Below are 24,634 nucleotides of genomic sequence, written 5' to 3' on the forward strand. Positions count from 1 at the left end.
TCGTTCCAGCTGGTCTCCCCTCTTATTCGTAAGAGGGTGAGGCCAGGTGAGTGAATAAAACAAAATTTTACTTTACCTTATATTTACTCCGTAATAACTTCTACTACTAACACCCTATCTCAATGAGCTATTGACCAGTTCTGGGACTTAAGGAGTTGGCAGCCGCACCTAACCCATCGGGTTAGAACGGCTTACTTCAGAACCCCGTGAACCAACAGACATCCTACAAACTTATTATAAAAAACTAACAACTTACTCTAAGTCACCTACTTGTGCCAACTCGGCGAACCTCAAGGGTGGTTATAAAGCTACCTCCAATCCCACCCCACAAGCTGTGCTCTCGCCTGCTCCGTAAAGCCCGCGGCTCCCCAAGCGGTGCCGGAATCGCTAGCCCGGCATTCCGCAACAGCTTCAATGAGACACCCTCCGCCTTCTGGGCTAGATGCGTGGCTCCAAACCAACCCTTTGCCATGCCCCAAACCCTGCAGATGGTACTGATGTTGTCTTGCCTAAGCCTTACTATAATTCGGCCCCCTTGTCCCCACTGGGCTCTCTGCAGCCCTGTCTCTGTGCCCACACTGGTACCAGGCTCTCCGCAGCCCTGTCTCTGTGCCCACACTGACACCGGGCTCTCCATAGCCCTGTCTCTCTTTGTCTCTGCACCCACAAGCACTAGCATCTGTTCACCCCCGAACACTGCTCCCACACTGGCACTGGGGTTTCCCCACACAGTAATGGGTCCCCAGTGAGGCCTCCTACTTCCCCAATAGCTTCTCCCAAAACACCAGTGTTATAAAACAGCAAACAAAACATAAGCCTCTGGTCTGTAACATAACACAGCAGTTCCAGGTGTGCTCTCCCCTTTTAAAAGAATCAGACTTTGTCCCTGGCATTTCCAGAAGCTAGACTTGCAATCAAGTCTCTTCCTGTAGCTTCCTCTAGGAGGGCTCCTTCTCCCTTGGACACTGCTCCCCTTGGCACTGGTCCTAGTCCTGGGGTTTATATCTGTTCAAGGCCCTGCCTCTCCCAGTCAGCAGACTAGGTGCAGGTGCAGGTGCAGGCCAATTTACTCCTTGTCCTGTTGCCACAGTAACCTGCAGTTGTGGGCTTCTGCCTGGCTCTTAAGCCACTCTCCCTAGGTAGTTTCTAGTCTTATAGGAGCAGGCACCTTTGTGCTCTGTGATAAACACAAGTATCTGGCCCATGACTGACTGGGGATCCAACTTTCTCACTGCCAATGAAGACAATGCCTGCCATTTATGCAACTCCCTGTTCCCCAGAGTGATGGAAAGGATGTGCTATGCTTCCAGGGTTCCTGATTTCTTCACTTTCAACATATCAGCTCCAATTCTCATTGGAGGCCCATCCTATATCCTCCTGCCCTGGCTCCTGAGGCCCTATAAGGGGCAATTGGATGGTCGGAAGGAGCACTTCAACCATGGACCAGGCCTGACACCACAAGCACCCATGGCATCAGGATTGGGGATTGGGCAAGCCCCCCACTCATGTGTCTGGGCTTAACCCCACAGAGAAGCAGGATGTCCAGATCCACAAAGTCCTGGCTGACTGCCTTCTCACCTACATAGACTGGGAGCCCTCCCTGAATGAGTAGGGCCCATGAGCTTTGATTGCCCATGCCCTGCCACCAGGCCATGGGTCTCCTGCCATTGGGTTCTCTGGACTTGCTTCACAGGGACTGTTGCCTACAACTCAAGCTGCCTGGGCACTGTCCTTCTTCCCCTTGCTGTCCTTAACTCCCCCAGAGACACACACTGGGGTGTGGGGGAAAGAGGTATAAGAAAAGTTGTGCTTCAGCTTTAAATATTATGGTTGCCAAACTTTTCTTGTGTTTAATAAAGAAAACCTGTTGAATGTTGCCAATTTCTCAGTTTCGTCCCTCCTTCCAGTTAACACAAAGCAGCAAATCTTTTGTGGTTGCGGGGTGGGGTGAGGGGTTTGAGAACAGGATGAGAGAATGTAAAAGGGTGCTTGGGGTCAGGGGGAGCATTGTAAGGCTTGAACTCAACAAACATGAAACCTTGGAGGGGACCCATGGAGTCGGGAGCTTTTAAACCTGGCTTCCTACTTTCATCGGTCTGGAGTCAAGGCCAGAAACTTTTCCATGTAAGAGCTGGACAGCTGCATGATCCTGCAACCTATGTCTGTCTGAAAGAGCTTCAGGCCAGGAGGCATCACTACAGAGGGTGCTGAAGACTGCTGGCCTTCCCACATGGGGCCACTTGGCCCCTAAAGCCATGTCTTCCCTTTCAAGGACCTTGGACCCACAGCCCTCGCTGACACCTGGAACTCATGTCAGGCAACTAGCCTGAGTCAGGGGGTTGCCTATTCCCACCAAGGCTCCACTGCTCCCCCAGGTCCTGGTGGGACCTGGGCCAGGAGTAGGCCACTGGGAGGAAAAGAGTTTCCTCCAGGCCTCCCAGTACCCACTGGGTAGAGAAGCTGGGCTTCTGGGCTCTAAAGCCAGAAGATGCCCCAGTGACTGCCTGGCCACCCTTTTCCTCCGCCCCTCCCGAAATCCCTTCTGAGTGCTCCTGCACCCCTTTGGGATTGGTCTGGAACCACTTCAGGGGTGCTGTGCCTATGACCCAGGACTTAGAGCATTAACACCCTATCCTAGCACTACAATTCTCTCAGCTCTGCTGTGTCACAGCATGTCTCCTCCAAATAGTGGTTGGACAGTCGGGCAACTCAGCAGCCTGGATGCATTTCCTGGTTGATATGTTTGAAGACATGTTTGATTCAGTACCCTATCTAGAGCTAGTGCAGAATGTGTTCCTCATCCCAGATGGTGATTTTTCCCCAAACTGCCACTTGCATCTCCATATTTGGCTGTTGGGGGGTCATCTATGGTCCATGACAGTGCCTGTTGGTGTCTCAGTGGGTGAATGAGGGTCTTGCAGAAAGAGGGTGGGTGGAAGCATGGATGGATGAAAAAAAACAGTGACAGACATGGGAGGAAACAGTTTATAGAGTATGGTTCTCACTCTTTCTCTTGCTTCAGAGGCATTGTGCCCCTGGTCCCATTTCACATGGACTCAGCTGCTCAGGTCACCTTCAGAATCTAGGCTTGTCCAGGGGCTTTGAGATGACATCCCATGGTTCCGGCAACACCACATGCCCTGGCCAGGCTGTCAAATTCAAGGGTTCATGGCCCCAACAGTGCCTTAGGATCATGGTGTGTCTTTCTGCTCATCCTAGCTTGGATATTCTATGCCCTGCAACCACATCCCTCAACACACCAAACTACATAGTTGATCACCTACTAGCTATTCAATCAGTGAAGAATAAAAGCAGGAGTCAATCATCACTGAATGAGAATGGAGGACATAGCAGGAGCCGTCCCTCTGGAAAAAAAAAAGTGATAGCAAATAGAATCCAGCTCAGCCACCCTTACTTTACACTGGTATAACATGGAGGACTTTAGTGTAGTCGAGTCTCCAAGTGGGATGCTATGAATTTCAACTCCAAATAGTACTTGCCAAATGTTATCAGATTTCATTTTTTCACTTTTACTTTTTTTTTCCCCATCCTTTAACTGGCAGTGCATAACATTCCTGTTTTGAGATTTGAATATAAGTATAGATGTTACAAGTGAGGAGGTACAAGGCAACACACTCTAAAGTAGTTGTTTTGTGTCGTTACCAATTCATTTAAAAAAGGAAGGAGATCACAAAGGGGAATATAAGGCAGAGATAAGGAGATATCATCTCCTCTCATTACTTTCTATCACTCAGAGCTGTAACCCTTCAAAGCCAGACAATAAACAGAACTATTCTAGTTTTGGAACCAAAATCACATGCCAGGTTCAGATACAAGACTTCAATGCAAACACTCTCCTATGCAGCTAAATTGAAATTTCAGATGCCATCTTAAAAGGTTGATGTATGTAAAATGTAGCATCTTATCAAATATTCTTCTGACTGCTCTCACAGAATTATTTATTATGTAGTTCTGTATAGTTAAGAGTTCAATCTACAGCAGGTTCAATGATTGTGCAGTTTACATACATTCTACATGGTTTTCCTGTTAAGATATATTGAATTAACTAAATCGAATCAGTTGTGAAGACTGGTCTGAGCTAAGCTGAAATGTTGGTCTGTTTGCTTCTTAATGTCCTCTGCAACTGTGGCTACATAGACTGTATAAAAGGAAGACAAAGAGAAAGAAAAATACTTTTGTTAATGCCAATAAAAATCAAACTTCATTTTAATTTCTACTTCTATTACTATAGGCCTATATCCTTATAGACCTTCCTCTGATTTACTTTACTGAGGATGAATAATATTTTTACAGAAGTCATACTTTTTGAGGGAGGCTGAAGTGATTTTTTTTCTAACACATCTGTCTAACAGTACATCAAAATTTAGTAGAGTTAAAACAGACTAAAACTTCTGTAAGGAGAATGAAACTCATTCATTTTAAACAGTTTAACTTTGAAAGTATACTAGAATCATTTAAAGTATCCAACCTATTTGATTTATCTGCTTACTTTCTTGTGTCCTTTAAATAAGAAATACTATAATTAGCCAGAAGCACCATAAAGCGTTTCACTAGCTGTTAATTATCTTCATTCAAGAAAACTTTTACATAGATACACTCCATTTATTTCAAGTATCTCATTCCTGTAAATACATAGGCTACAAATAAAAGTACGTATACATGCATATATGTATGTGTATTTATCTCTTTATATGAAGTACCACTGTATATGTTTTTTCAATGGTCTATAGAGCTTTTTAAGTTTTGTCATGTTTTTCCCCTGTGGTCAGATTAGAAAGACATCCTCTTGTAAGAAAATTTTTAAAAAAATATTTGGGTCACTAGAAAGCATTCTGGTTCAGATGCTCATTTTGTCAGTTATTTCTTCAAGACGGTCAAAGTGTTCTCTTCTGTGCTCATGACAGTGGAAAAGAAAGAATGATGCTGCAGAAGAAAACATTTTTAAGGTCCATATGGCCTCAGCTTGGACTCTAAAATTTAAAAATAACAAAGATCATAGTCTGGCACTCAGCTTCAGATCCCTGAGGTTCTTTGTAGGTTTTACACTGCAAAACAAACTGCCTACAAAATTCTGTCTTCTTCAAACTAAGGAAAGGCATTAGACTGAATTAGTAAGAGCTAGTCCATGAAAATCATGGTCAACAAATTAGAATATGTCTGAAAAAGTAGACTGAATGAAAAAGTAGACTAAGCAGGTTAATAGTTTACTGTGATCATCTTAAAGCTAGATTTTACAACACCCAGGCATTCTGAGATATTTCCAAATATATAAAATAAGAAATAATTGTTTCATATTTCAGATTTAAAAACAAAAACAAGAAAAACCATGATTAGTGGCTCCCTTGTGTGACAGGTTCCTAAACCTTATTAGTCTCATTCCTATCTCACATAAAATAGCCATTGAATAAAAAACAGAAATAATTTTGGAGACAACAGAATCCAATACTCCTTGCTTTTAAGGACTCTCCTAACCAGTAGTCAATAAAGCGAAGTCCTGTCTGTGTTGTTCCCTTTCTGAACATGAATCATGCATTCTTTGCTGCATTGCAGACAAGCTTCAGCTTAAAATGATTGCAGAAGATCCTGTACAGATTAGCCTATAGCAGAGATGAGCAGGGATCCTGGTTTTCTCTGATTAAAAAAATTCCCAATTTTTGGTTAAACAAAGTAACCCCAAATCCACATTTTTACATGATTAAAATGAAACGCCACTTTTTTATATATATATTTGTGGTATATATTAGTGCTATATATTAGACATGTATATGTATATTAGTGGTGTTTCATTACAATCACAAAAAATGTGGATTTGGGGTTACTTTTTTTAACCATTTTTTTTTAAATGGGAGAAAAACATGGATTTTTTTTTTTAATCCGAGAAAACTAGGATCCTAGCTGATGAGTAGGGCACACTCCTAAATGGTGGGAGCTATGTATATTAGTGGTGTTTCATTACAATCACAAAAAATGTGGATTTGGGGTTACTTTTTTTAACCATTTTTTTTTAAATGGGAGAAAAACATGGATTTTTTTTTTTAATCCGAGAAAACTAGGATCCTAGCTGATGAGTAGGGCACGCTCCTAAATGGTGGGAGCTATGCCTGTGAGAAGGGTCTTGAATCTAGGTTTCCCAATTCCAAGGCAAGTGACCTAACCATTCCACTATTTCATAAAAGTCAGGCATTGGCATCACTTCAACTGCATTGTAAAAGAAAAAGAAAATGATCCCTGCTTGGGTTTTTGGAAATTATAGTTGTAGGTACCTAGCTTTAGAAGACAGTTCTGAGATCTGGATGCCAAGTGTATGGGGAAGCCTCTCTGAAACTCTGTCTTGAAAGTCTAATCTCTGGAAAGGGTTGGGAAGTCAGAAACACACCTCTACTTAGTATTTTATAGAGCTGTCTCTAGCCAGCTCCACCTAATAGTTTATTTGGATTGCTCTCTTGAGGCACCTAGCTTTTCCTTTACCTGTACCTGTACATTTGCTTTGTGCCTAATGGTGATGATGCTACTCAGGGAAGGAAGGGCACTGGAAATCACATCCCCACAACTTGCCTCCCTTGGAATGCAATAATTTTCCAAGTCAATTCACTACCCAGTCTGGCACCTTTGGCAACCTTTCCAGACTGTGGGCCAGAACAACATGGCTCGAGTCAGAGTCAGGTGGGCCCTGGGGTCACTTCTTATTTCTATCACAGCACTAGGAAAGTCACCACCACCAAACAATGCTGAAGTCTCATGTCTGCAGGCTGTATTCAATACCTGTGTGGGCCATAGGTTGTACACCCTTGCACTAGTCAATACTGGTTAACTCCCACAAGCCACCCTGAAGTTTGAAGCACATGTTGCTAATCCCAGATTCAATACCATAAGATTTCACCAACATTTGTGAGATTTTAAAACATATTTTGGGGCTTATTTGATCTGTAGGGGTTGTTTTGTTTTGTTTTTTTCTTTTCCTTCTGGGTCATAGAGAAATAGAGCTGGAAGGGATATCCAGAGGTCATCTAGTCCATCCCACTGCCTGAAGCAGGATCATCCCTTTCCCTATTTTTATCTTTCTTCTCCTTCTCCTTGTCCTTAAGTTTTTGTTTGTATCCATGAAGACCAGACTTTTATTTTTTTAATTAAATGACAGATGACATTCTCATGGAACTATGTAATTTAAGGTTCTGTAGATTTATGTATTTTTTCTACCCTCTCCATTTACCATACCCGTTAAATAAAATACTTATTTGGCAGATCTGTAGAACTGACTCTTCCTTTAAGAAACAGTGATAAAATACTTTGTTGGGTAGGAGAGATTACAACCAGAAAAATCTCTTGACTATATATTTGTTTGCATCTGTAACCTTTCATCTTATTACAATTAACAACAAATGTAAATAAAGCACATGCAGAAAGCAGCCAAACACACATACACATGCACACACACATGCACACACCCACACCTTTAGCAATGTCAAACATTTGGAAAACAAAATATCCTCACACACAGAGCTAGTATTCTGATTTTTAATAATTCCAATAACTTTTCTATTTAGTCTGAAGATCTTGGCAGCTTGCTTACTGACATTCACACAGAGATGAAATATATCCTCTGTTGCTCTCAAATGGCTTGAAAATGCTAATGATGTCCTCAATACACCTATGCTGCTGAATCTGAAACCTTTAATAATTCTCAAAAAATAAAATGTCAGGTGTTTTATAATATTGCATAATTAATAGAATGCTGGGTTTTTTACCCTCTCCAAAATCAGTCCCTTTTCAGGCAGAGTTTGGATTAGACACAGGAAAAGCTAAAATGCTAAAGCTCCTTTGTCTGAGTTACCATAAAAATATGCTTGGTTGTTGCTACTTGCTTGATTAAAGGTCCTTTTTACTTTAATCTAGTTTTTTAAAGTGCTTTATGCCTTTTAAAAAGAATAAATTTGCATCTCCATCTATATCTCTCTTTCTACAATGTATACCTCCCAAGAAGTATGGTTCCTAATGACTGTGATTTCTAATGCCATGGGTTAAAGCAATCCAGCTGCTCTCTGTAGGGTAGTCCTCATTGCAGTCCTGCCATTTCACAGACACAGTTGGGGTATTATTTAAAATAAAATAAAAAACTAGTAAAGGCTATTAGTAAAATGAAAAGTTTCACCTATACAAATGTTGGAGGGGAAGCTCTAAAAAGTAAATGCCCATCACTGAAATGACTGTCTCCTCCACCTATCCCAGCTAATGCGCATTAGGACATGCTCCTTGCTGGCTTCAAATGGCAAAAGAGACATTTTAATTCTCTCATTTGAACCAGACAGCCATTTTGACTAGCAGTTCTTGATCTTCCAAAGGTAATCAAGAGAGCATGGGGATTTCATACTCTGAAATTTTAAACAGGCTAGAAAATGCAATAGAAATTATTTATCTCAGAGCAAACATCATAACTGCACTCTGGGGAACGATAAACCATACAAAAATATCCCTTCCAAAATTTCATTGCAGTAGAATGCATTCAGTGCACATTTCTGTGCATTTTAGAAACTAGAAATGGAAAGAGAATTAGATTTCTCCAAACTATGATTTGGAAACAGGGTACTATATTATTCAGGAGTTTATGAAATTATGATTTACCTGTTAAACATGCACAAGTAAATCACAAGATGTAACTACATCTCTTAAACAAGATGTAAAGCTTTCTGATAAGGACCATCATTATGTAAACATTTGATGGTCCTTCCTTTAAATTAAAGGGCCTGAAATGATTCCTTATGAAATGAATGAAAAGCTTCTATTGTATTCAGTAGGTGGTGACGGTGTGCCCCTGGAGATCTTTATATTCTGTATTTACTTTAGTCTGCAGTGAAATGAAAGCTCGTATAATAATAGGCTTTATAATATTTTCTGTATAATCTATAATTGTCTCTAATTGCATGGATGTGGCAAAATGAGTCATAAGCACTGTACCTTTACATGCCATTTACCTTTACTTTAACACCTCTGTGGATGAATTCTGCTTTCTGTGACAGGGAATGCAAAGCAGAAACATGATCTACTCTATCCTGCCCAGAGATTACATTCCCTCCCAGCCCCTGAGCTTTCTATAGATACTGGGAATAGAAACTCCCTTACATTTTTCTCTCTCACTTCAAACCTACATGAGAAGCACAAAGTATCCACTCATTTTCAATTTTATATATGGAAGGTAAAATGAAATGTAATATTAACACAATTTGGCACTATTAGTTGAGGTGGAGAGGATAAAAAAAAGTAATGGTGTTCACTGAGTAGATCCACATGGGCTCTCCCCAATCTCACATTGACTCTTTCTTTGTAAGTACATTTTGAAATGATGCCTTCTGATGGCACTTCTAAACAAACATTGAGAGCAGACTATTGGAGGGTTGCTTTCTTAGGCTAGGTACAGACATTCAAAAAGCTAAGGCGGAATTGATCTAAGTAACACAGTTTTCTGTGAGCGGCATAGTTTAGATTGGTAATGAACAGAAGATACATTTGCCTGGGGCAGGGCATGAAAATCTTAAACTGGGTTCTGCTACTTTTAAACCAGTTTATGTGTGCTGAACTTCTGTTTTGTTATAGGTCTTTAGACCAGTTTCCAATCACTTATACCTGTAAAAGTGTAATGTCCTAAATAAATAGGTCATTGGCAATAAATAGGTCGCTGCTATCATTGGCTCTCTGGGTATCTTCAGGAACCAACTGAATTTAGAAGTAACATTTGGTGTTGGAATCAAACAACATATATGTACCTTAATATAACAGATTAACCATTTTTAATAACACAGTTGTAATAACAAGCCCTTGAAATGAGCAGTTTTGTTCACATAAATTATTCCTAACTGGAGTGAAATGAAGAGATGGCAATTCAGGACACTGTATCAAAGTAGAATAAAAGGAAAACATTTCACAACAGAAAACTAAGTAGATAAGAAATATTCAGGAAATTCCAAACTGTTTTTACTTGTGTCTAAAATACTGTAAAAGATAGTTTAAAGCTGGAATGATTCAATATAAGGAACACTATTTATTTTATTAACAGATTATATGATGACAAAGAGTGTCAATAATAAAATTAGTCATAGGCTTAGGCCAAGTCATTTGTTTGCTCTTTAAAGTAGATAAAGTTCATTCAAACTTAGCACTTTGTAACAATTACTTCGTATATTTTGAAACTACCACTTTTATTTGCATGCATTTATTGCCTTGCAACTACAACATTTAGGAGAACCAACATATTTTTTCTAATGCAAACTGAATGGTCAAAAAAGTTCAGACACAAAACTTTCTACCTGAAATCTCTACAGTTTAAAACAATAGTTCATAAGTTTCTTCTTCACTTATCTGCTAAGCCCTGAGTTCATGTCCTCAGGATTCTGTTTTCCCTTCTACAATTGACAGCAAATGCAATGTGAGGAATGCAATATCTGCTATTCTCCAAGTGTTAGAAAGCTCATCAAACGTTGCAAAAGAAAGCAAAATTAAAGAGCTTGAACTCAGATCCTTAAAGGTCACAATACAGTAAGAAATGAATCATGAAGGCTGTAAGCTTTGGTAAGAATTGTGTATATACTAGAGAGACAGTAATCCTTTTGGTCTCCCCACTGACCACAGGTCTGCCATTTCCTAGCCCTATACGTTATTCAAAATACAAATCTTCCCTTCATAACTAAAATTCTTATTTCCTACTCTTTTTTCATCATGTACTCTTTTGTAAGAGAATGCAAACTAGGACTAAAATACTAATAGATCAAATGATCCACCATACACCATTTCTACAGGAGTGCAAATGACTAAGAACTATATTTCAGGTGATGTCGAATTCAGATAAAACTGATTTTGACTTTCTTCATTTCTAGCTCTGAAACTTGTCTCTTTTCTTTTCTTAGTTTCATAGTTCTTGGGGGGTGGTATACTTGTCTTTTCTTTTCTTTTATTTCTTTTCTTTTCAATTGAGGTCATTTGGTATCAAGCATAAGATGCACAGATCCAGGCCCTAATTTACCAATATCCCAGTGGATTTAGGCACCTGCACTGATTCCTATTTCATGTTGCTCAAGTTCCTACATCTGTAACAAACCATTATAGCCTTAAGACCAGTCACCAGAAAAACAGAAAAGAGAAAGACCCACTCATCTTTTGCATTATTTTTTTCAGAGACTTGAACTGCCTGGAATAGTGTGCTTACACACTTAAATCTATGTAAGGTGGATCAGGATCTGCCCCCTAAGAAACAGCAATCAATGCAAATGGCAAACAGCTTGGTTTGGTCTTTGCAGTGATTGTAGGCTCAGATTTTTTGTTTGTTCATTTGTGGTTTTTTCCTTCATTTTTTAGTTCAATTTTAATTAACAAAGTTGAATCAGATACCTATAATGGGCATAATCAATAGCCCTAGAATTGACAAAAATATAGCAAAGTGTAAAAATATAGCAACGCTTAAATTTTCCAATTGTATATCAAAAGGAAGATGAATTAAATGGCACACTCTTTTTAAGTGACAAAGCTGATTAAATTAATAATGTTGCTAAAACATTTGTAGTTTATGTAATTGGCACCACTGTTCTGTGACCACGAATTTCAAACTTCAAAATGTCATATTTGTTCTATGCATTCATTTTCACTGCCCCATTCACTGTGGAATATCACATTCTAAGCTGGTGGTGCTCAACCCCTTGCCCAGGGGCCAGATCCATCCCTTAGAGCCATGTCATCTAACTCATGGAGTCCCCAGGGACCCAGAAATTTGGTGGAGAGGGAGCAGTGGCAATTCATACTGGGCCATTCCTGCATGGTAGGATCAGAACCAGTGTGGAGGGGGCAGCACCACATGCTAAATCAGGCTCATGGACTAGATCCAGGCCCCCAGAGCAACTTGGCACCATTCAGCCAATCCTCAAGGCCAAATGACTGGGGACTACTGTTCTAAGTAAATTCTTTTAAACCCTGTATCTTATGTGTGTTTTCCTAGCCCAGATGAGAGAATAGGGGCTCTCCTGATTGTACTTAGAAGCACAAATCATACTAAAAAGAAAAAAAAAAAGCTTTCATTTTTTATGCTCTTGTGAGCATATTGGAAAGCCCTCATCTTATTTTTCATTTATAAATTGTGCACAAAAATAATTGAAGCGGTGCCTGCCTAGAGAAATGTGAAAATAGTTGTGCATACATCTACACATGTGCAAATATTTGCACCAGCTTTGAAAATGCCATATGTCTCTACCAGCTGTTCACATATGCATGCTTATTTTCTAGTTTTTTACACATTTTCATAGCATACAAAGCTTTGGAAACACACTCCCTGTTTGTGAAGGGAAGCGGTTGGCAGCTTATGTTGTAAATATTTAAGTAATCAGTAAAAACAAATGCTTTATACTTTATAAATCACGGAAAACCAAGCCAAGTTCTGTTCTGCAAGAGAAATTTGTTGAAGAAAAGATCAGCTTGCTGTTTAGGAGTTAATGGGCACGGTTTTAAAATACCACTTAAACATCAGCTGATTATAGATTGGTAATTGATAAAATGCTCTGAGTTAACTGCAAGGTTATGGGCTTATTTTCTTACCTCAGACCACTCAAGTCTTTATTGATATTGCTGTGTTGCCAAACCTTCAGCATACCCACAGCAAAAATAAATAAATACATTAAAAAAATTCCCCCTAGGCTCCAGCCAGAAGAGAACAGCAGTGCTTCTGTTGCTTTTTTTCCAGCTATTTGGAACTTTGCCATAACTTCCCTGGCTGAATCAATGTTCTTTAAAACAGCAGCATTGATTCGCTGATTTCTCAATGCCATTGTTTTATCTTCCCAGCACACAAGGGTACTTGATTCTTTATTCTTTACTTCTGTTTCTTTCTTCTCGCTCCTTTTCTATAGTATGATTTTATCTAAAAAACATGTCTGCTTAGTTGATTAAATACCCACTGTGGGTGGTTCTCCCCATGTACTTTGACCACATAAGCATATAAAATGTCTTGTAGTAGAGAGATTCTATCACTTGGATATATGAAGGCATGCATATGAGGAATTTGATCAATGTAACAGTTGTTGCTGTTGTAATGCTCTTACTTTCATAGAGATGTACTGGATGTACTGGATGAGTACTCTGTATTAAATACGATGTGGCTAATCTTGTCCTCAAATACCTGTGAAATCTGAAGGAGAGATTATACCATTAACATCCCATAGGATTCTACTTTGTCTCTTCCTTTGTTATGTTTTGTAGCTGCTTAGGGAGGGGAGGGGATGTTCAGTACTTTACTGAGAGAAACATGATGATGATATTCAGACTCACTTGTCAGTTCTTCTCATGTCATATTTTGCAGCACTATTATTCCATGAAAGTCCTGCTGTGATGTCATTGTTTGAATGCCATAGTCCAGGGGTTCCCAAACTGTGGTACACATACCCCTTGGGGGTATGCAAGACAATCTCTGTGTATCTCTGGGGGATACACAGGACAAATTGTGTAATGGTGGATTTAATTTTCATTATAATATGAATTGGCATTTCAGGGGTTAAAATATAAAATATATGCTGATAGGGGTATGAGGGCAGTAGGTAAATCCAGAAGGGGGTACACAATAAGAAAAAAGTTTGGGAACCTCTGCCTTAGTCTATATAATCAAATATTCTGAACCAGCACTAAAGGCTTCAGAAGCACAACACAGGGGTTGTGTTTACAAGAGATGCTGACAGCTCAATATCTGAATAATACTGCTCAGTAGTGTGTCACAGCACTAAGTGCTACTAATTTATGGTGCAGTAATGTTAGGATGCTAAGAAGTAGCATCACTTAAAAAGCATTTGCCAGAGCTAATACACAGTCTTTGATTACTGTGTTTTTATTTAGTACTTGATTCTACTAAATAAATGCACAGTAATTAATGTGCAGTAGCATCTCATGCAGATGCTCTTGGGGAGTATCTACACATGCATTAATGAACAGTTGCTACTGCACATTAAATTCGTACCTCTAATATGATGTTCTATGTAAATGCGCATTAGGGTGCCTAATACACAGTAGCAAAGCACGTCTTTTTAGCAACACTTAATGTGCAGTAGCCTATTTCTACTGCACATTAGCATATTCACACTGTTTTCAATGTGATGCTTTAATGTGCAGTAGAATAGGCTACTGCACATTGAAGAGCTCATGTAAATGCACCTACAGTACTGGATTTTGTTAAACTTTGAGTGTAGACAACTGCTGGCTGTAACTGTGAATGCTCTGCATAGATTCTGAGTTACAACAATCTCCTGAAACAAACCGGAGATTCACCTTTCCTCTGGAATTCACCTGGCTCCAGAGGAGAGGTGAATCTAGCTGCTGGCTGCTAGCATACAGGCAATTTACCTTTGCAATGGCCCTCCTCTCTCCCAGCCTGTCCCTGTTCCATAACAGGAGGGAAAGGGGAAAAGGAGCAGAGGGAACTCATTCTTGGGGTCCCCCAATTGGTGCTGAAGGGTGGGGAATCCACCTCAAGGGGAATCCATTGCACCCACCCACCCTCCAATAGGAGCTGAATCTTGCCCCACGTTCCCTTTTCCCCCTTCCATTCTTGAGGCTGGCAGGCAGAAGTTCCAAAAAATGCTCTGTTTTGAAATGCCTTCATCTGATCCCTCATGCAATGAAGGTTCAGATTTTCACCCAATAAGCCATTTTTGAAGCTGCCTGCAGCCATGCACTTGTGTTTGGTCACAGCTCTAAACCACTCTTCTGTGGCCAGATTCACTGAAAATTGTCACTTCTGTAAAATTCTTTTATTAACTTTAAAATTTGAGTCTTTATATGCCATTGATTGATTACCTTCTTATTCTTGTTTTGTGAGACAGAAAGATGAGAAAATGTCAATACCTCCACCTTACCAGACAATCTGTATTGTATTAGTCTTGTGACTAAAATGAAGAATCCCGGTGTTTTCATCTCTTCAGGTTCTTTTCCCTCCACAGGAGAGTATTTCTGTGTCTTCCTGTCATTGCTGTTACCATTCTCTGAACCTCCACTAATTCATTAAACTAATGTCCTTTTCTGAGTTGATGAGTACTGCCTACTGGATTCTACTTTCTCAATTTAATTAATTTCATCCTGTTCCTTACACATCCTGATATCTTACCTTTTTTATTTTAATAACTTACATCTACTGTTTTATGGGATATATCTGAAAAAAATTGGATTTATTACTGCTTTTTGATTCCCAGTTATGAAAGGTGGCATCTTGCATATTATTCTATCTCATCTAAAGAGGGTGACCATTCCAAATGAGTAGGCACAGAAGATAATAATCAGCATTCTGTATTCTCCTAAAGTAAGAAGCTGCAATCCTATGGTCTACTGTATGAAAGGAGGTATTGATATTCCAGAGGAACAGGTGAGTACAGTTTAGATTCTGATTCAGAATTTTCAAAAGTTGAAATGTAAAAATTATGTGGGTGGCATGTAGGGTTTATTGAAACCTTTCTCTGATAACTGTGTTCATGTTGTAATAATATTGTGTGACTTAGTTTCCCTCTGGCTACCATACATTAGGGAAATAATAGATTAAAAGAGATAGTGAAGCAGAGTTGCCTACATGTGAGACAAGTGGAGTCCCAGTATCAACAGGATTTGAAAAGTTTCACCAGCATACCAACAAAGGTGGAATTGTTCACAACACCTAGGAGGCTCCAGAGAAGCTTAATAAGATTATGACAATGGATAGGAGAGTGGGAACAAGCAGAGTGTCTGCTTGGGGAAAGAGAGACTGAAGATGGAGACCAGCAGAGCATCTTTGGGGTGCAGGAGTGAGGTCAGACTGCAGAGAGAGAACAACTGAGTTATCTGCAGGGTACTCAGGGCTGTGCTGGCTGGATTGGGAACAAAGGGACTTCATACATTTTTCAAGGGGACACAGTCCTCTTGGTCAGTGAACTTTGCTTCAATAAATTGTTTATTTAAAAAGGAGCTGTCTACTTTGCTGCTTGGAATTTTGGGTAGCACTTCTCCCCAAAAAGAGATAAAGTACCTTGTCACAGGAGCACTGAGGTGTCCTGTGCCTTAAGTAAAGGAAATGGCCGGCTGTCAATCAGCAGGGCAGCACAGCTGCGGGTTGCTGTGGTAGCCAGCCAGCCAGGTGACCGGAAGGGGGCAGGCCCAGGCCCTTTATAACAGCTCAGGCCTGGGCCCAGGAACACTTCCCCTCTGGCAGCCACAGGAGCTGCAGCTCTGTGGGGGGGGGGGAGAGAGAAAGTGAGTGAGTGAGTGAGTGAGTGAGTGAGTGAGTCCGGACAGCGGTAGTGACTGAGAGTCAGCACTGTGTGCAATTGGGATTGTAAGCCGGTAGGCCTTTTAGTACATTGTAGCCAGCTGGCTGACTGCTTGGTTTGTTTATGATTATACCAGAGGACCGGGTGAGGCTGTAGGGGCATGAGGATGCCTCACAGGAGCGCCCCAGTGGCTTGGGGGCTCCTGGTGCCCAGCGGGGGGCACGGAGTGTGTGATGCAGTTGGCACAGCGGTTTGTGCGAGAGGCGCAGCACAGGCCCCAGAGTGGGGCAGCGGGCACGAGAGGCATGGCACAGGCCCCAGAGTGGGGCAGCAGGTGTGAGAGGTGCGGCACAGGCCCCAGCAGGGGCAACAAGCACAGGAAGTGTAGCAAAGGCTCCACAGAGGCCGAGGAGTGGGATAAACCAGAGAGACAGGCCCTGTGGGGTGAGGCCTGGGCATGGCAAGCCCAGAGTTGCCGGTAGGAGGGTGCAGGTCACAACAGTGGCCCAGGGTTGTTGGTATCAGGGGTGCAGGTTGCTTAACTAGCCCAGGGGCACCAGTAAAAGGGCGACAGGCACGTGACTGACCCAGAGGTGCCAGTAGAGGGGTGCCAGTGGTGTGGTAGGCCCAGGTGGATTGGAGAGAGGCGCTGAGGGGCAAGGGACCCAAACAACATCCAGAGAACAGCTGTGAGGCTTGGGGCATGCTAAAGGGGAGGTAGGAGGCACGCATAGCCCTTAAGGCTGCGGGTGCCGAGGCACCCCATATGGAGTAGGGGTAGGAACAATCACACCATTCACCAGGGGATAAAGGCAGCTTCCCATCTAAACTAATTATCATCAAAGTTGTGGCGGGCAAGAAACAGAGGGTGCTCAGTCCACCTTAAGTGACGGTAGGGGGGCGCTAGGGAGTTCACGGCCACTCCTAGGTCCCACTCCCTCACATACCTCTCTCGGGAACTGTATGGATTCCAACTTCTCAAGTCAGGGCCGTGGAACAACCATGGAGGACCAAAAAGTGAAACACCAGGTTCTATGTCTGACTCCTTTCTTGGGAAGAGTTTCACTTAATGTCAACATGTTTTGCTTAATAACATGGATTGTTATGCATACACCACAACTTTTGGAAGTAGGTATATCAAGTCTTAGCTTCGCTACCAATAAACCTGATGATCTGTTGATCTGATGATCTGTTGCCACTGAACCAAGTTTCTGGTCATCATTTACAGAAAGATGTTGGCTCCCTGGGTAAGCCTAGCACTGTAACATTACCCAAACACACTGCCATCAGAATATTTTTTTTCTGTTAAATGTGACAACTTGTGATGGAAAAACTTTAAAAAGTTTAGTCTTGTGCTGGAGAAATACATTTAAAAAGTAAATGGCATCATCTGAATTTTTCCAAGCATTTTGGACTGGTAATTAAGCTGGAGAACTCTCAAGAAACAAGTTTTCCTATCAGGTTTTAAATTATTCCTAGTTTCTGCAAAGCTAGAATGCAATTAGAAGAGTCATATTTGAGGGGTAGGAAAACTCAAATCTCAAGTTCTGTCCAAGAAAAAAAAAGCCTGGGATCACTACAAAAGGAAGGTGTATACAAAAAGCTGCAAAAGAGAAAATGGGAAGAAAAGTTGTATGGGGAAGGAAAGGTTTTTATAGACTATCAGATGGAAAATAAGTAAGGTGCCTTGCTAAAACAGGCTGACATTTACAAGTCACATCATCTTTACTGGGGCAGGACAAAGCCCAGCTTTCTTTCAAAGGAAAGACTAGAATGAAAAGTAATTTTCCTGATCTGTCTAGCACCCTTTCTGCTCATCCCAGCATGATGGAAATGATAGCTATTCACTTTTATAATGATATGAAAGCCTTTGCAAATCCTAGCTGTATCATATAGTTAGTGATTATTTAGGAAAAGGAGCTATTTCTCAGTTTCCATGTTTGCCTTCAGTAGGTACATCTGTGCTTGTTCACACTCCACTAACATGATGGTACATTTCTCCCCAGTTTTCCATTTTTAGTAAGAGAGAATACACAGAGCTGTTTTCAAATATTTCTTGTAGGTCTATTTTACTTATTCCCTAGGGCTTCTTCTTGCACAATATTTTATGAACATAAAAATGTGGGCTTTGTATTCCTAAGAATCTTAGCCCTGCTGAATCCTAACTGTTTTGGCATCTGGTTACCTGAGAGATCACTTTTATGCTTATGTGACACTGTCACTTTTGCAATCAGTGAAGGCCCATAAACTTCTATTGCCTGGATTATATGTTTGATATGTATTCCCCTTGACTCTGTAGTATGCACCCTTTCATTCCCAATTGTGATTATGAACTAATTAAGTTCAGATGGGTTGCAAATCTCAACATTTACATTTGGTAGCCATGAGATCCTAGGAGCAAAGGTTGATAGGTGATTACTTAGCAGAGATCCTGGTTTTCTCTGATTAAAAATCCCTGATTTTCAGATTAAAAAAAGTAACCCAAAATCCTCATTCTCCATGATTAAAATGAAATACAACTATATATATATTAGTGGCATTTCAATAATAAATCAAAATAAGTGTATTCATTCCTTGATGTAGCTCTACTGCAGTGATTCTCAACCAGGGTCCCAGGGAACCCTGAGGTGCCACAAGATCCTTTGAAGGGTGCAGCAGGAAGTTCAAGGAGATAAGCAGATATGGGCAGGCTCAGACTCAAGCTTTCCTCCCCTGGCTGATCCCCACTAATGTGCCCCCTCCCCACTTCATCCCCTCCCATTGCGAGGCGATATGCACTGTAAAAAATAAATACACTCTTGAAATGGGATGCCACTCAATTCACTGGAAAAGTTATGGAGGAATAACTCAAGTCTAAAAAGGTTGAGAACCACTGTTCTACTGCTTGTGGTACCAGAGAATATTCTGTTCCATTGCATACAGCAATAATATGTTATAAATGAAGTACATTACAGAAAAAAAAGAAAGCTAAGAGATATATCTGCATTCTGGGCTAGTCAAATACCAAGGGTAGGGACAAAATTTACACAAAAATGGTTTTAAGTGATCAGAAACTGCTTTAAACCTGTAACAACAGATATTCAGTGCACATAAACCAGTTTGAAAATGACTGAAACCAGTTTGACATAAATCTGACTGAATGCAGTATCAGACTTAATTGATTTGGCTCAAACCAGTTTATGTAATGTTTGTCCCAGAACCCTTGTTGGTTTAAGATAAACCAGATTCCCCCAACATCCTGACATGCTCTCTCGCCTGGGTGGGGCTCTCTGCACCACAGCAGGCTGGCCCCTCCCTTCTGCTCCCTCTCTGGAACTCTGGCAGAGGCTTTCAGGTAAAAGCATCTGCCTGGCTTCTCCCTGTTCAGCAGGGCTCAAACCAGTTTATGTAATGTTTGTCCCAGAACCCTTGTTGGTTTAAGATAAACCAGATTCCCCCAACATCCTGACATGCTCTCTCGCCTGGGTGGGGCTCTCTGCACCACAGCAGGCTGGCCCCTCCCTTCTGCTGCCTCTCTGGAACTCTGGCAGAGGCTTTCAGGTAAAAGCATCTGCCTGGCTTCTCCCTGTTCAGCAGGGATTATATGGCCCCCCGCCCCGACACATCAGCATTAGCTAGCATACTGCATGCTAGTTATAGTCCATGCTGTGGGAGATGACAAAGGGAGACAGGTTTTTTGGAGCTAATCAACAGGTAACTTAATGTCCTTCCTTGGAAAAGCTGTTTAAGAAGAGCTGTTTAAGAAGAGCTCCATTAGTTAAAGGAGAGAGGCTTTGTTCTCTTAATGGGTGGATAAACAGAGTTAGGGGTGACAAGCATTTCTTGCTGGGCTCCCCAGGAGGGGGGTGGAATAATAAAGTTATCCTGCCAGAGCCTGGCCACACCCCACTCAGCTCATCACTGTGGAAGCAAGGGAGGGCTGCTCTAGTGCTCTGCTTACAAACTGGTTTAGCTTAGCCAAGGTAGACTAACCTGCAAAGATTGAATTTATTCAGGCATAGGCTTTTTAAATGTTAAATGTTTTTTAAATGTCCCTAGCCCAAGTGTATGTACAGCATGGCAATGGCAATCGATGGCAGAATTATAGTTAGAGATGAAAATGTCCTGTTTAAATGACCTCATCTAGACCCTGAATCAACAAATCATTTTGGCCCTGGTCATTTCTTGGCTAATGTGCTAATTGTTAATAAAGAGAAGTACAACAAGGGAGTATGGATATTAGGAAGAATTTCTAATTACAATCACTTCATTACTTTTAATTTTATAAATGTAGTTTATACAAATATTTGTCTTGGATAATTTAGAAGGGATAATCCTACCTTGAGCAGGAGGTTGGAATAAATGATCTTTTGGGCTAGGGGCAGACATTTAAACCAGTTTAAATGATCAGAAACTAGTTTAAACCTGTAACAGAACAGAAGTTCAGTACATGTAAACAAGTTTCAAAATGGCTGAAACTGGTTTAAGATAAACCTGGTTGAATGTAGTATCAGACTTAACTGATTTCAGCCAAATCAGTTAATGCAGTGTCTGTCCCAGACTCCTTCCTGGTTTAAGTTAAACCAGATTTCCCCAGCATCCCGGCATGCTCCTGGAATAGGCTGTGCCTTCTCCTCCAGAGACCAGGGCTGGCCCTGCCCCCCTGCTCTCTAGGGGCATGTCCAGATGCCAATGGGCATGACCTCCTGAGGCAAGGGAGCAGGGAAAGGGTTTATTCCCTGCCTCCCCTCTCCCACTGGGGCACCAAATCTGAGGTCTCCCTGGCCACTGTATAATAGCCTGTCAGGCATTTGTCCCCCTCCACAATCCAGCAGCAGGGACAGGGGCATTGCTCACCCAGAGCTGTTGGGGTAGGGCTGCAGGGCTGAGCTGGGCCAGCCCACAGGGGCCAGGCCCTTGGCTCAGGTGGGGGGCATGGGAGGTGACGAGCCAAGTAGTGAGCTGCCTGGACTGGCTTGGAGGCACCAGTGGGTTGGGAGTCTGGCAGCCACCTGCTGGAGGGGATCATGGACCCCACCATGCCCCTGCCCTGTGCAGCATGCACTAGGTCCAGCTGCACCACACGCTGCGTGCTGTCTGGGGCCAGTAGGGCTCTTCTGCATCCTTCATCTCCAGCTGCTGCTGCCACTGCCACACAGCTCTGAGTTGGTGGATGAAAGCTTCAGCCCAGTAGCTTCTGCTCAGTGCATGGAGCTCTGGCTCCAGCTCTGGCTGTTTTCCACTCAGCCTCCCTCCCCCTACCCCAACAGAAGCTTCTCATAGTGGGGGAAAGGCAGCCAGAACTAGAGCTGGAACTCTAGGTACTGGGCAGAAACCACTGAGCTGAAGCTCCCCTGGCCCTGAGCAGCAGTGCACAGTGGGGCAGAAGCAGGAGCCACGCTTAGAGGTGAGGGTAAGAGAACAGCCCTGCTGAGCCCAGCCAGCAGCCAGCTTCCCCTCATCTCCAGCAGCTACTCCCCCTCTGCCTCCTGCCCCTGCCACACCTTTCCCATACTTGAGGGGCAGGAGGCAGGGTGTTACTTCACCTCAGAGCATGGAGCTCTGTGGCTTCAGCTCCAGCTGCCTTCCTCCACCCACTGGGCATGATGAGCAGCTCCGTATGGGGAGTGGGTGGAAAGCAGCTGGAGCTAGAGCTAGAGCTCCATGCACTGGGCAGAAGGTATTGGGCTAAAGTTTCCACCTGTGCAATCTGCATAACAGCCCTCCCTGCCCCCTCTGCCTCAGGGACCATGCCAGCCAGTGTCTGGCCATACCACTGTCCCTGCCACTGCCACAGTGAGGGGGGAGCATCTGGCAGACCTCAGCTCAGATCTGAGTGACAGGGAGGTGGGGGACCCCTCCCTGGCCACTTCATTGGAGACTAGTGCCTGGGCTGACAAACCCCTCCCGTTATATCTTTCCTGCAGCTAAGGGCTGCTTTAACACCCCACAGCTCTTGGCCTGAGCCACTGCAAGTATGTGCCTGCGTTTCCTGAATGTCTATCCACTTGTGAATTAGTTCAATCTAGGCAGATTAAACTAACCTGGAAAGATTGGATCAATTCAGCCTCCAGCTTTTTTAATGCTTGTCCCTCACTTTAGGGAACCTGTGTTTTTATTCTATGAACAGGACATTTCTTTGTATAAACACTATCTCATGTTCCAGGTAATGACTGGGTTTTGGTGAGCATTTTCATGACTTCAAATCCTCTTTTGAAATGAATATGACCGTTTATGAGACTTTCACAGGACCACTGGAAATAGTGACTAGATGTACACCTTGCTGGGGTCGTTTGACCCCAGTACTCTTTCCTGCCATGGCAGGGGGTCGGACTCAATGATCTACTTGGGTCCCTTCCAACCCTAGAAACTATGAAACTATGAAATGCAATGGGTGAGGCCTATGATATCAATCTAGCATTTACAGCTGCAATATTAAAACATAGATATTTCAAATTCAACCACATAAAAAAATTGGCACAACCACAACATCCCTTCCAGCCCTAAACTTCTGTGAATCTGTGAAAGAGCTGGTTGAAGATTTATATCCCCAATTAACTTCTGTTTAGCTTTCCTGTGAACACCTCAGTTTTGACTAGAGGTATACATATTAACTTAGGTGCCTACATTTATACATTTGAACTTATATCACTAGGAAGTTAGAACACTTATATACAAATGCTAACCCAAGGTTGGCAAAATCTTCATGCAAGTTGTCATTTATAAGAGTCCTTGCTTGTATTTGTTTTCTCGGACCTGAAGAAAATACACTGCATTCAAAAGCCTAAGTCTATCCCAACCATGCAGGGCATCTAATAAAAGGTAGGCATCCACAAAAATCTTTGCCTTCTACAAGAAGCAATTTGGTCAGATCACCTATATTTCTAAACAGAAGTCATCTGAAAACTGGCAGAAGGCAGATCAGGGTAGTTCCTTAAAAATCCCTTCAAGCAGCAACATATGCATTATTGCTGCTGCTAAAACTTTCATTTTAAGTCCTTTGCAATACTGTACTTTGCAAAGCGTGTTTGTTTTGTCTTTGGTTTATCCTAGTGTGAAACTCAGAGGATAGAATTTGAATGTTGTCAGTGTGCCAAAACAGATGTGAAAAAAAACAACCCATTTGCTACAGTGAGTCATGGAATGTGTTTGAAAAATTAATTCAAATTGGCTCAGATAAGTAGATTATCATCTGAAATGAAAACTAGCTGAAGGAATTGTAAACAAAGAAAATGCTAAAATCTAGTGTTCCCAGCTGTTACTTTAGGGTATGGTAGCCAGGTGTAAAGATCAGTGTTAATCCAAGTTTTACTTAAGATCTTTATTAATAGATCTATTAGAATTAGTTATATGTACTTGTTATATGAAGGACAATGTTGTTCCCTGCTTGTTGGGGTATACAAAGGGCAGAAGACAGGGTAACTGGAGTTTTTTGCCCTTTCTGAGGACTTTCAGCACTGAAGTGGGGCTTCCTCGTAATCATAGCAGAACCATTGTTCTCCCACTGCCAAATGTCCATATCCATGGGAAGCTCTGCAAGGCTGGATGATGTTGTACCATGATCTAGCCCAGAGGATGTGGTTGAACATCCCCGATTTAGGTGAATATGTTACATTCAATATCATTGAAATACATGGGATTATTTATGGGAATAAAGTTAATTACTTATGAGTTTCAAAACTGGGGATTTAAGGAAACTTTGTGGCAGTGTAATTGCAAGTTTTCCTTTCCTTACCATTATTTGTTGTTTTGCAGCTGTGTTACATCTAAGCAATGAGTGTAAACTGTTTGGAATAGGACCCATATTCAACTTTAAAAATGCCCTCCCTATTGATGGTACTGTAAAAGTACAACTATGATGTTATAGCAAAAATGGGGGCTCGGATGGTGCAGGCGCTAAGGCACATGGTTGATAGCCCAAGAGGTCATAAATTGGAGGTCATAGAAGAAGTGCCCATGGCATGGCCCTATCAAATTCCAATGAATCTGCAAATTCTACTAAATACCTTGTCACAAGGACATGAAAAAGTAAAGGATGGTAAAAATTATCGTAAATTTAATGTGAGAAAAGTATCTGGATAATGAGTCAGAAATCATTCTTCTGGGGGTGATCACTTAATCTATATCTCCCAAGACAAATGGTAGAAAATATCACTTTTAAGCATTGACATGTAAAGCACTTAGTACACAATGAAAAAATATTTTTTTTGATAGGAGATGCAAAAAGTCTACCATATAAAAGCTTGATTTAATTTTTCTTAAATACATTTATAGTTCTGTAGAACTATGTATATTTCTGTATTTTACACATTATATGGTATGCTTTAGTCTTTACAAGCTAAAGATTTATCAACCAATTAAGGCTCGTTTGAGAAATCCACAAT

This window comes from Crocodylus porosus, unplaced genomic scaffold, assembly GCF_001723895.1.
Source record: "Crocodylus porosus isolate Cpor-Errol unplaced genomic scaffold, CroPor_comp1, whole genome shotgun sequence".
In the NCBI taxonomy this organism is placed as follows: Eukaryota; Metazoa; Chordata; order Crocodylia; family Crocodylidae; genus Crocodylus; species Crocodylus porosus.